Consider the following 12782-nt stretch of genomic DNA (forward strand, 5'->3'; position numbering starts at 1 on the left):
GAAAATATTATAAACATAAATACGCACAAGCAAATTAGAGAATTACGAAGCACAACAAAGTTGATTTATTTGAAGAAGATCCTTCCTAAGATGGTGACTGACTGACGTTCAGCAAGCAAAATGGTGTCAACCTCAGGTAGGGTAAATATTAGAACAGAATAATGCTTTATGTCACTGCCTCTACTTACCTGTGTTTACAATTGTTCCAAGCATGCTTTCCACAAAAGGAGTGTTGTGATTTCCATAAGAAGCCTAAGTCCCTCACTAGTCCTGTGGATTTTCAAATAAATGGTTTGACAGTGGTTAAGTAAGAGACCAGAAATTGCTGTGCTCTACTAGAAGAAATAAAAACCTGATTAGTTAATATAATTACATATCCTAAGTCAAAAGGTGACTGTCTCTTAAAGTATTATTCATCCTTCTTCCCGAGGACTTGAGATGCTCAGTCAAGTATAGTGATAGTTGATAAAACCATCAGGTGACAATGGAGGCAAGGTGTACTAATATAGAACAACCTTATGCAAGGAAATAGCCTGAGTCTCATCATTTTGATATAAGTTGCCAAGCATATTTGTTCAAACTGGCATTTCTTAATACACCAAGTCGTACCAGCCCTCCAGGGCAGAAGGAATTAAGCTATCAGTTCCTACTCACCACTGAAAAAAAACCCCTTAAACTTTGTTTCATGTTGAGACATCTCATTAGAGGTGGGTACTTAAATCTACAGACAGCATTATAATAAGTAATGATTAATTAAATTTTTTTAAAAACACAACAACTGAGAATCTGAACCCTTTAGAAAATTGCATGTGACTATCTGGAGGCAACGATAGTTGTTACTATCTCTAGAGAGTACTTGGCCCAGACATGTCTATTAATACCAGACATATTAGGTCTTGACAGCTTATAGGACATCTGTTTGTTTCATTTCCCTTTAGTCTCGCCAAATGCTAGCAGCTAAAATCATACAGACTATTTTCCTGCTTCTGCATAACTTGAAAGCCTTTTTTGCATATATGAATTTCAACAATAAACAAGATCTTCTAGTGTTCTGTATCTGATATATATATGCACAGGCATGTGTATTCAAAGAACTGCAAAGATGGGTAAATTTCTGTAACGTGAGGACATTTATCTAGGAATAAAGATGCAGTTAGTGGAGCTAATAAATAGGACAGTTTAAATAGTTTGGTTTTTAACTTGAACTAAAAAAGGTTGCAGAGACTAAAATATCTCAACAGATTTTTTTTTCAAGCAACTCCCCGAGTATTTCAGTATATTGCAAAATTCCAATAAATCATTACAAAATTTCAGAAAATAATGTTGAGGCTTTTGGAATGGCTTTCCACATTTTTCCACTTTTTAACATAAATCGAAAAGAAAAAGTCAGCACACAGATCCTGACTCAATTAAATTTCAGCCTAAAATATAAAGTACAGGTTCTAAACTAAGCTGGAAGCAGTCCTTTAGTCCATCTTGCTTTTTGCTAGACCATTACAGTATTCTAAATCTAAATCTGAAAGGCATTTCTTTCCCATATTGTTCACAATTCTTGTAAAGCTTATATTGTTCTTGGCCATTATTTCAAAAGTAATGGTACAGATGAGATTTAAATAGCACCAAATGAAAAAAAAAAAAAAAGAAATAGCTAATTGTATATCATGAATCAATCACAGGCAATTGCTGATGCTTCGATCCAGATATTTTCCTATGAAAATATGTCTAAGAGCTAAACTGTTTAATTTACAAGAATCCAGCTTTGGCCACTTGTTTGATATGGCTGAATAAATAATTTGTTTAATTTTTTAAAATAGCTTTAGCTTAGATTACAAACTTCATGTGAACAATATAATTTATAAATTTACATTATTTGTAATTATTTTTAAAAATGAGCCCTGCTCAATTCACAGAGTCAATGCATAGGTTTATTATTTGGGTTTAAAGCTTGTTTGGATGCAGATTTCTTTAAACATTTTCACTCCCAGGAACCTCATTTCCATTAAGAATGTTTCAGATTATAGATTATTTCAGAATCAAAATTTGATTTTCAGCTATTTTTCAACATTTCTTGAAAAATTACTAATCTAGATTATTATAGCCACTAATGAATTAATAATCATTAAAAAGTCAGGAAGTACTAAAAAGTTATGAAAACTAATCAAAATTCATAACAAGCAGAAACAGCTTTTGCAGAAAATTGCAGCAACTGTCCAGTTTCAGATGTATTTTGAGATACATGTACATGGTGGCGTGTTTCCCTACAAAGTATCAATATATTAATATAAGCCGGAAAGAATTACATAACTCATGATCATTCCCTGAAAATAGAAATAAATGTATTTCCATCAAGAGATTTACACTAATGTATGCCAGCTGAGAATCTGATGGAACGGTGTTGTAAGAGTCCCACAACATGTCTTTGATTTCAGCGGATCTGAAGTAAATAACATTTATTCACAATGTTGATATGCATGTTTTCATCATCTGTTTCACAATGATACACATTTTTTAGTATATTCATAATACACTATTCTAAATCTACAGAGCTTTCATCTTGCAAAAGAGAACATTACATTCCCACCATCTAAAACCTGACCTAGTTAAGATTCAGCATTTTACCATTTACTTATGGATTAGAAAATATGAGTTTTACATTCATAAGGAAGTGGAAAGCATTTATCCAGATGTTCTTCCCTCAGAAAGTATGATGCAAATTATAAACTCACTAATTCAAAGAGTACATAAACTTATATTTGCATGCATTTATTGGTTGTGTTTTTAACCTACTTCCTGAATAGTTAAATTGAATAGCACATTAAATCAATTAAGAGTTGAGGAAAGTTTGTGACTAGGATAAGTAGTAGTTAAAAGTTTTTAAACTGAACTATATTGGTTCTTGTTATCTAAAATACATGATTTTATTTAATTAGTAACAAGAATTATCACAGAAAGCTAACGTCATTATTCATGCTGCTGTGCCCAGGAATCGCATACGTCTCAAATTTTAAGCTTTTCATCTCTATAAATAGACCAGCCTTGTGTTACAACTTGATACAATGGAGTTTCTTCTGCGTATTATTTATGTCCTTATCCCACTGGATTTTAACATGACAAAAATACAGTAATATAAAATGAAAGTCCATATAACTGTAGTGGAATATCAGACAGGAAAAGGAGACTGGGAAAAATATCTCCTGTTAATTTTCATTTCACATTCTGAAAAATCTGAATGTACTGTGATAAGAATAAAAATAAAATTGAATAAGACGCATATGGTATAAATATGCCTGCATATTTTAACAACATTATTAATTTATCTTTCCACAATTTCCCTTTAGTTGAGAAGACATAGGTTAATTCACAGTAGCTTGACACATAGAAATCAGCTCCATTTCAAGTTAGTTTATAAGGCAAAGTAAGATTGCTGTCACCAGAGAAAGAAATATTTCTGTCCGAAGATAGCAGAACCGAGTTGGATCTTTTGTCTGGCATACTTGAACTAAGAAACAAAATCACGCCCTGTTTTCTGTCCAGGATGCCCTCCCTCTGTCAGGGAGCAGCAAGGGCCGGCTGCTTCCTCAGGGCTGGGGAGCCAGCAGCCAAGGGGGATACCACAGCAAGCAAGGCAGGGGCCTTGTCAGCCAGAGGCTTGACATCCTCCCAGTTTGCTTGTCTGTCTTTCCTCACCACACCAAACCCCAGCACTATGACTGCAAGTAAAGGTAAAATGAGCAAAATTCATCCATATAGTGTTTAGTGCGTGAAGAAATGGGCACATTAGCAACTGTGTGAGAAACTACAATAGATCATCAACAGTGGGCAGGACAAGAATCAGCAGAAGGAAGATGGCAGATGAACACTGTTGTCAGGGTTTGATGCCTACCTGCCATATGTGGAAGATATGAGTAGTTCTCATTAGAAAGAATACAGCAAAACAGACAAGGATTTCTATGAACGAGCTGAGATGGAAGAGGAATGAAAGGAGCCAAGGTTAGTTGGCTCCCAGCCCTCTGAATCCTCAAGAAAAGTACAGATTTCTTGACAATTCTGAAACTTAGTATTACTGAACTGTATTAACACAGCCAAGTACAAGTAAAAGCACTTTTTCTATGTAGTGTCTACCTGTAAGAAACACAGAACAATTCCAAATGATAAAATGGATCCTAGATTTTTTTTCATGGGATTACTTGTATTTCTTTACTGAATGAAATAAAACTAACAAACAAACAAAACAAAACAAAAACCAAGCAACCAACCAAAATCCACAAAATGTATTTAGGTACCAACTGCAAGGAACTAACTTGAGGCGTTAGCATAAGGACTTTCATTTGTCTCTTGCATTCATGCTTGCTTTTTCTCATCTACATAAAAGAGGGTTCAAGTCATTGCAATGAAAGCCCATGCCACAGCAAGGTAATAAGGTAATTTGCTCAACAAAAACTATTGTTATCTCCTTTAATCAGTTGTATCACAATTTAGGATCCCCTTTGCCTCATACAAAGGCTATGACAACACATAACAGCACACCATACCAATCTCACATCCATGAACCCAATGCTATCTCAACCCAGCCCCTCTAAACATGGGATAGAGCCAGCTGTACTGTTAAAACAAACAAACAAACAGAATACTCCACATGCATAACCATAAAAATAGAAGGATCATTCTTGGATGGTTGGAAGAGTTTTATCACCACAATCTTAAGAGCTGCCTGCTCCTTCTTTCTCAAGTATTACAAACCTCTATTTTTCAACTTACACTGTCTTAATGCTACTCCAGCTACTTAAATGTATGCTTTCATTTCCAAGAAAGAATGTTTTTCTACATAGCAGAAAGGAATGGCACAACCTTTTCCAGAAACCTTGATCATTTATCCTAAAATTGATTTGTAGAGCATTCCTTATATCTATAAAAACATGTGAAAGTTTGTAGATCTATCACTTAATAGTAAATCTAAATAGGCCTGAGTGTATCACTGACTGTAAGATAATATGTGGAATAGAATAGGAATTTACTGTATCAATGTAAATGTACAAGCAGCTTATTTCAACTTAACTTCAGTTAGACTAACAAAAAATTAGGTAACTTGGAAACATTAGAAATAAGTGAGATGAGTCAGGGTTTTCCATGAAAAAACAGCTTCATTGCAGAGTAGCCAATAGAAATAATTTTAACCTTATATAGATTAAGATAAAATGGCATCCTAATATCTCACTATCTTATCGAGATAATTTTATTAGTGCTTAAGATAATAAAAGAAGCATCTGGCAGCAGAATAACATTCCTCTGTCACAGAACATGTGTGCTGCACAGGCTCCCATCTGCAAATGGAGATTGAAACTTACTTTTGTGAACTACAGCAAGCTATGAAAGATTTTCTAATCAAATATATTTGCTTTCTCTTAGTGTTCTTTAAATCAAATTTGTCTTTATATTTGTTTTTCCTTCTTCCATTTTATTCTTTAGTATGAATATAATCACCCATTGCATAATTTCACTCATTGCACAATTACACAGCAGGCATCTTCTGTGACATATGTCCATTTCATTGCTCTTTGTTTATACATTTTTACTGCATATTTAAGGTTTTATGTAAAAAACTTTTTATCCATTACCATTAAAGACCGGTCTTTTTGGAGCAGGTTCCTTGGACTCCCTTAGCTCACAGCTAGATTCAGGGTTGCATGAAACAATGGGGATGAAGAACGAAAACAGCTGAAGATCCCCAAATGCTCTCTAGAGTCAATTGCTTTGCTATCTGGGCCTCAGAAGAGAAAAAGAAAAAAATTCTTTATAGAGCTAACAATTAAAATATACACTCTTTGCTAAATATTTCAATAAACATCATACTTTATTCTTTTGGACAATATCAAACTTGCCACAGAATATTAATTTACAAGTACTCTTTTTAGTATAGTTCAAGCTCAATTCAATACCGTATCACTTTCCAATAGAAACAGTATAAGTCAAAATATTTTGAACACTATAATGCTCAAGTCAAATACCCTTTACATAATGGAAGTTTCATCTGAATCAGAGAATCCCAGAACTGCAGAGGCACTAAAGCTGGATGGGACCTCTGGAGATCATATAGTCCATTCACCTGCTCAGAGCAGGGTCACCTGAAGCAGGTTGCTCAGGACTGTGTCCAGCTGGGTTTTGAATATCTCCAAGGACAGAGACTCTCCAGCCTCTCTGGGCAACCTGTTCCACTGTTTGATCACTCTTAGAGTGAAAATGCTTTTTCTTATGCTTAAATGGAATTTCTTGTATTTCAGTTTGTGCCCATTGCCTCCTGTCCTGTCACTGAGCACCACTGAGAAGAGTCTGGCACTGTCTTCTTTAGTGCTTTCCACCAGGTATCTATGCACATTGATAAGATCCTGCCTCTGCCTTCTCAAGGCTGAACAGTCTCAGCTCTCTCAGCCTTTCCTTATACAGTAGATGCTGAAGTCTCTTAATCATCTTTTTATAGGCCATTGCTCTACTCACTCCAGTATGTCTGTGTCTGTCTTGACACAGCACTCCAGATGTGTCTCATCAGTGCTGCATAGACATGCAAGTTCACCTCCCTCGACCTGCTGGCAATACTCTGCTTAATGCAGCCACAGATACTATTGGTCTCCTTTGCTGCAAGGGCACATTGCTGGCTCATGGGCAACTCGTTGTCCACCAGGAAATCCAGGTCCTTCCCTGCCAGCTCCTTTCCTGACAACAACATTGGCTAACTCCAGCCTGTCAGGTTCTACGGAACAAGAGCTTGAGAACTAGGGTTTCCATCTATGGAAATGGAGACCAACAACATCACCTCTCCTAGCAAAACTTTCCTGAAATGTTTTTGGTATATTGCATTTAACACAGTAGAAAAATGCTCCTCAGAAGCTAAAATGCTTGGCAACTGAAGGGAATTAACAATAGATGTCACTACTTCTCCAACCTGTGCACTAAAGCTCCAACAAATTTTTCTGTCATGATTCTGCAAAATTTATATACATCCAATCCACAGTTCCTGACTAATATTCCCATTTGGGGTGCAGTAGCTCCTGCAGTTCTTAAATTATTAATTATTAGTTATTAATTTAATATTAATTAATTTATTAATAATTATGGCCTTTTGTCCTTGAAAACCCTTTTTTCCTTTTGATTCCACGACACTCTCAGGCTTCAACTTCCCATAATCCAGGGGCAGGAATATTTCAGTGGTTCTAATACAAATACCTTTCCAATTATTAGAATAAACGAATATAAAAGTATTCTCCCTTTAATTCTCTTTGAATTATAAATTCATATTGTAAGTTGCCAAAAAATGTCTATGAACATGAAGGAAACAAAGGAGAGAGACAGAGAAGGGGGAAAAGAGAGGAGAGAGAAAAGGAGAGAGGAAAGAGGGAGGGGGGGAGCAAGATACTCTTGCCAGAAAGAGGATTTATTTGTGCTAAGCATATAAAGAGAGTTATAGATCTGCCATTACTAGAGATACAATTTAAATAAAGCAGCTACTGGGAAACAGAAATTCTATGTCATAGAAACAAATAAATAGTTCAGTGATCACTGGAAATAACAGACTCCAGGTTTCAATGACTTTACATCTTCTGGTAGGTACATTTTTTAACTGAATTATTCTAAAGCTGCTGCATAAGTGCATCTCTTGTTGAAGAATAGGAAACCTACACAATATAGAAGTTCTGTCTATGGATTGGATAGTTGGGGTTTTGGGGGTTTTTTTGGTGGTTTTTTTATGAGGTGCAAGTTCTGACTGAGACAGAGTTAGTAAAAGTTGAGAAATCTGCCCACCAAATATTTTTCAAAGTCGCATGTTTCTATGAAAAGTTTTGGATTTGCTGGGTTCCCTTTTATTTCAGAAATACAAAGCAAAATTATTCACTACATCTACGTATTGAATTCAAACTAAAACAGTTACCCAGTATTTTAAGCAGGGTATCTAGGTTCATTTTTCCAAATTATCCAGGTGGTTCCTAACATAATATTTCGTATTATTTCTTAAGGGAACAAAAATTATATCAGAAATCAAGTCAAAGAAAGCAAAATATTGGGATATTTACATACTTTGGCATTAAAACCACTTCCGATTTTCTGAAAATGCAACACATTATAAACACATCAAGTGATTGCTTATGAAAACACCAGTGACAGAAAATACCTGGGTTTGATTTTGGTCTTTTGAATCTCAGGAATGGGATTCAGGACTCCATGAACTGATGAACATATTTTCCTTTCCAATACCAAACCTGAGAAGATCTGTGGCTTAAAAGGCAATACATTCTGTGAACATTCATTTCAATCAAAATTAACTCCTCCAAACATAACTAAAAATCCTCTTTTATTGCCTTTGAGGTAGTTGTATAAGAGGCACTGCAGCTTTAGTTTCATTAGGCTAGTAACATTTGCAAGGAAGCATTACTTTCTAATATGTAAAGTCTTCGGGAAAATTAATAGCTTTACAAAACCCTGAGTGTCTTCTTGAAGTATGTCTCCAGCTGCAAAAGTCAGGTACCCTTAAAACTGAAGTATAATGGGTTGTTTTGTAACGAGACTAATATGTTACCCTTACTCTGAATCTTTGAAGTTGTGCAAGGCAAGCTAAGCAGGTTGTTGAAGACACAAAACAGAAGAGGTTTGAGGAAACACTTTCACTGCACTGATTCTGGAAGAGGGAGCCCTCAGTCAAGAACTATTCCATAAAAGAATGCATGCAGGGGATAGCAGCCCTGCAATGATGGTGAAGGTGTCTTTAATAGCTGAACATATCTTGGTGTAAAGAACTGTATTTTATCACTTTTCTTAGTAGCTGAGCTCAGCTGCATTTGCAACTGCAGTTTTCAGATAATTCATATATTATGACTTCCTTTCCCGTGTTATTCTCCTGGGCACAATAAAAAAAAAAACTAGCAGGAACAATTAAATATAACTTTTGAGTTTAATTTAGTTTAAGACAAGAACTCAACTCAGTTTTAGGCACCTGACAAGATTAAAGACAGGACAAAGGTCCAATTAAAAAATAAGTAACAATAATAACGACAACACACACGTAACTGAGCAATTGAGTAATTTCTAATAATTAATACTACTTATGTGGGTTGGCAATAATAGAAGCATTCACAATGGTAAGAAAGAGCTTTCTTTTTTTTGTATTTTGAAATAAATCTTTAACAGCATTAATGAATTGGATTGTTTCATTTAATAGTAAATATACAGATGGCAGTGTCTGAATATATAATGTAAACCTTCCAAATTAATGGAATTATTATTTGGAAGGGAAAACGTGTTTGAATAAGATCAGAAATATAAATCTCTTTTTTTTTTTAACAACTCTAGTTATTTAGACATAATGGTCAAATGATCCTAGGAAAAGAATAGGGCATTAAGAATGTTTAGAGAACATAGAAGAGATTTAAGAATAGTATTTCATAAAGCACGTGTGATCTTGAAGTACACCCTTTCTAGCTCTCCAACAGTTTTTCCAACAATTCATCATACTGATGATTCTTGACAAAGCAGATCATTAATACTACACATCTATGACCAAACTGTAAAGAGTTTCAAATAAGTTTTACTAATATATGGACAATTTAGTGGCTTATCAGCATTTATTCAACTTCAGGGATACCTGATATTTTGAATTAAACTTCTACCTGATTTGCAAACAGTAGGCTTCTTGTGATTCTCAGCCTGAATACTTAGGTTCCTTCAAAGATCTTGTGTTTTGACACACCATTTAACTGAGATGACTTTCTAGAAGAAATAAAGTATTGTTATTCCAGTCAATCCAGATGCTGAGTTTTTCCTATTCAAGGTTTATCAGATGATTTAAAAGAATGTCTACAGAAACTATGCAAAACTCATGAAGTTCAAAACAATTTCTCACAGGATTTAGTGCCAGATATTTTAATTCTGGATGCCAAAAGAATCACATTTTCTATTGTTCTTTTCAGTTATTATTCTTTTAGTTCACGTATTTTTATATCATCTTTAGGAAGACCGCTTTTTGTATTCAAAAGAAGCCCATATATGTTTAGAAATTTGTTTCCATGGTACGGCTACACAGAAACTTGCTATGAAATGAGGATCCTGAAATATTTCAACAAAGGACTCAAAATTTCTTGAACTTGCTAGCATGAAGGGATTTTGAAACTCTTTCCACTACAAGCTGCTCCCTCTAATATACTCGTATTTTTTCATCGTGAGAAAAGACTACTAGTTATAAGAGAACTCCCTTTTTCTGCATGTGTTTTTGTACCACAACCTTGACAGAACAGTATTAGGAAACACAGGAATGCCAGAAAATGCTACACTTTTGTAAATGCATTCTGGTTCTTGAAAACTAAAAGGTATTCACAAGGTGTGTCGTGGATGTACCACAAAAAATTTCACCCAGGAACAGTCACTCTTTATGGACCAAGCATTTTTGAAACTCTTACACATCCAGTTTTACTGATTATCTTAGAAACACATTATAATCCTGGCCAAACCTGAGGAAAATGCAAAGCAAATCCTGTATACTTCATAATGTGGGGGGTTTTTTGCTGGCTCTGCTCATGTCTCCTATATTGTCTGCTTCAATGAGATACACACCCCTTCTGAGAACCTCATGTGCTATTAGGAAGCAACTACACTAGTGGATTCCCAAGGCTGTTGCTTAGATGAGTTCAGGAAGGCAGCTCTGCTCCATTTCAGGGAGGAAACAGTTAAAGAGCTCTAGTGTTCCCCTGCGCCCGGGAGGCAGCCTTTGTGTTTAACATTGGCAGCGGCTCAGTTTGAGCTGGAGGTTTGTTTTAATTGGGGGAGGGGGCAGAAAAGAGGGGACGCTCTGACTTCTTCAGTCTGTCTCTTTCTTTCACTGATTTAGCGGAGGTGGAGATTTTCAATCCCACCCAGTCACAGGCAGGCAGGAGGATCTGGTAAGACTATCCCAGGAAAAGCCACTCTGAGGAAATTCTCAGCAGCAGCGGCAGCAATCACAGCATGAGGTAGGACGCTCCCCGGGGGTGAGTGCGCCAGCTCCTGCTGCCGGAGCCGGGCAGGACTCACGGCCCCGGCCCGGGAAGAGCCCGGCCGGGAGCTGCGGGACACTTTCAGCGCTTCCCGATAACGCTCCAGATAACGATTAGGCGACGATGGTGCAGCTCTGTGTGCGTGCGTGTATGTGAGTGTGAGAGAGGGAGAAGCAGAGAGGGAAAAAGAGAATAAGAGACAGGCACGAGGCAGCTTGGGATAACTATTATTAAATAAAGTTTAACAATATATAGATCTTGTCAGATGGTCTATATAGGCTGCAGGGGAGGGAGTACTGATTTGCCAAGTGCATGTTAGAAATGATCTTTCGATAGTATTACAAGCGGAGAATATTTTCTTTTGTGTTAGAGGAAGAAATACAAGGCAATTATCCCAACAGCAAAGAGCGCTCACTGTCTTTGCCGCGGTGGGAGACAACCGAAAGAAAAGTCGTTTTCTCGGCAGTATTCTTTCAGCGTTTTCGTGCCCTGGTTAAGTTTATTAGCTCCTGTTTACATCTCAGCTGCCTTTTAGGCAGATTGGTCATTGTTAGCGTTCTAGCTCGTCTTTATTACTTTGAACAATTTCATTTCTAGTAGCATAGCTCTTCTTGTGAATCTCGGTATGGGAATTTTTCTGGCTTGATACTGGCAAGTTAGGAGTTTTGTTCTCTGCATCTGCGGCTACTTGTTCAGTGCTGTGTGAGCACTGGCACAGCACATACATGTGGCCTCCGGATTTACACAACAACCTCACTCCAGGTATTCAGATGACATGTGAAGAAAATACTAGATTATCTATTACAAAAGGTTATTGCAGATGCTAGTATGTTACTTACATGAGGCAGTTTGCGTGTTATATTGTGTAATAATACAGATACTTTGAAAGTATGCACAGAGAAATGAAGGATTGTCAGGAATCTGGAAGAAAAATATCTTTAGAAATTATTGTATTAAAAAACTTCTAGTTTTGCTTCTTATGGAAAAGTTTCTTCTAAGAGAGGAAACGGATGCTAATTGGCAATTTTATCCCTAGCTTTGCATGTTGGCTGCATGATTGCCGCACTACCACCATGCTCATATGAGAGACATATCAAATCTTCACAAGAAAATGTCATTAAATAAGGGGAATACTAATATAATTACTAAAGCATAGGGCTGTGGGTTCTGTTCATAGCTCTATCAAATTTACTTCGGCAAGTATGAAATTACTGATTCGTTTTTTCCATTTGTAAAATAGGGAGCCATAGTCATAGTAAACAATAAAAAAACTTGCCTGAAAAGAGTTACAGTCAAATACATCTGTTGTTTCTGATATGATTTAGAAACTTAAAGTGAAAACACTTACATCATGCAAACTTGCTAACTGCCCTGAGATACCATCGTAACCAGCATTTAATAAAGAAGGGTTTGCTATTTAGTATATTTAAAATCAAGTGCACAGGAACTCACAGTTGGTCATATCCTCATGTCAGATAAACCAACATAAAATACTGTGAACTGGATCACTGGTCTGTGAGGGACAGCACTCTACACGCCAGACAGGAATCCTCAGGTTAACATTGCATTTACTCTGTCTCTAGGTACACACACACTTTTACAGACCACACACAATAGAAGAGGATAATAGTAGTAAATATTTATACTGTGGCTGTGTCCAGAAGTTCTATCTGTAAATTGTCTCCCACATTCTTCCTCTGGTAAATTTCTTACTGTAAACTCTAACTTAATAGCCCCATAGGGAATTAAATTAGGATTCATTTATTTAAA

At 36.2% G+C, this 12782-nt stretch overlaps 1 protein-coding gene across 1 annotated transcript in view; it reads left to right on the top strand.

Annotated features, from left to right (window-relative positions):
• Nucleotides 1-10810: 10810 nt before the first annotated feature.
• Nucleotides 10811-12782, top strand: part of EDNRA (endothelin receptor type A) — a 33175-nt gene continuing 31203 nt past the window's right edge. The window contains exon 1 of the mRNA XM_065633571.1: nucleotides 10811-10988. The gene's annotated coding sequence lies outside the window, so the exon portion shown is untranslated. The remainder of the gene's footprint in view (nucleotides 10989-12782) is intronic.

The sequence above is a fragment of the Caloenas nicobarica genome, chromosome 4, assembly GCF_036013445.1.
Source record: "Caloenas nicobarica isolate bCalNic1 chromosome 4, bCalNic1.hap1, whole genome shotgun sequence".
Lineage (NCBI taxonomy): Eukaryota > Metazoa > Chordata > Aves > Columbiformes > Columbidae > Caloenas > Caloenas nicobarica.